A 1,365-nucleotide genomic window follows, 5' to 3' on the forward strand; every position below is an offset into this window, starting at 1 on the left:
TTCTAAGTCATTTAAAGTAGCTGACTATCAGAGAATATTTATATCTCTTTTAAACTATTTCTCTTTATAAGATTTATTTCAATGAGTTTGAAAGCTTTCACTATTATAAATAGTTCAGCATCAAAGACTTCAGATTCACAGTCTAAATTTCAGAAATCTAAGATAAAATTAATATTATCTTCAGTATAAGCAATGTCTGCATCTAATCTATTTAAATTCTCATTTTTTAAGTTATCTAAGTAAATCAGAATAGAGTCTTTTATATTAATTATAAAGATCTTCTTCAAATACTGTTTATATTCTCTCTCTTTAGATAGTTCATTTATTTATAAGTCTATAAGAGATTTCAGCTTTTCTCTTCAGAGAGATATCTTCTCATGATCAATTCTCTCAATATTTAATAAAGAAAATTGATTCTTAATAAGTGAATATAGTCTATACAGTTGAGAGAGTATTTTCTTTAAAGTATTATTCTTATTTTAATCAAGAAATCTATTTCAATTCAGTTCATTTTCTGAGTTAACTAATGAAAATGAAGAAGAGACTCTTTCTCTGATTATATAATTTAAGCTCATCTTTATAACTCTCAGAGTATAGTTTATACAGATCTTTTTAAATTGAATAGTAGAAAATGAAATTAAGACTTTAATTTTTATTACTTTAATAGAAGATGATTTAAATACTCTCAGAATTCTTCTTAAAGCTCTATTTTATAGACTTTGAAACAGTTCAGTGAAGTTATCTTGATTATTTTATTAAACTTAAACTTTATAATCAGCTACTGAGATAATACAGACTATATATAACTATTTTATAGTCTGAAAAGATAAATCTCTCTCAGTATTTAATAGTCTGATTATACTATTCAGTAGTCTCTCTATCTTGATAATTCTTTATTAAATATAATATTTAAAATTTAACTTAAAGTTTAATCATACTTTTAGTCATTTAATATTTAAACTGAGTTTAATCTCTTTATTTAGAAGAGTTAGACTTAGTTCTTTCTCATTAAATCTGAAAAAAAAGTGAATTAACTCAGTTTTATTTATATTAAATTGAATTAGATTGATATCTATTCTAATAAAGATTTTCTTTACTACTTTCTTAATTACTTCTTAATTCTCTTTAATTATCTTTGAACTGTAGAGAAGATCAATATTATCTATATAACTTAAAGATCTCACTATTTTTATCTCTCTATTCTTGAATAAATATGCAGTGTATATTATAAATAAAACAGATAAAATTGAAGATTCTTATAATACTTCTATTTTTATCTCAGTTTTATCTTATTTTCTTTCATCAAAGAATAGTTATATAATTTTTTTAGATATGAAATAATTAACTTATTTTATTAGAGAAAGT

The sequence above is a fragment of the Blastomyces dermatitidis genome (assembly GCF_000003525.1).
Source record: "Blastomyces dermatitidis ER-3 genomic scaffold supercont1.12, whole genome shotgun sequence".
Classification (NCBI taxonomy): Eukaryota; Fungi; Ascomycota; class Eurotiomycetes; order Onygenales; family Ajellomycetaceae; genus Blastomyces; species Blastomyces dermatitidis.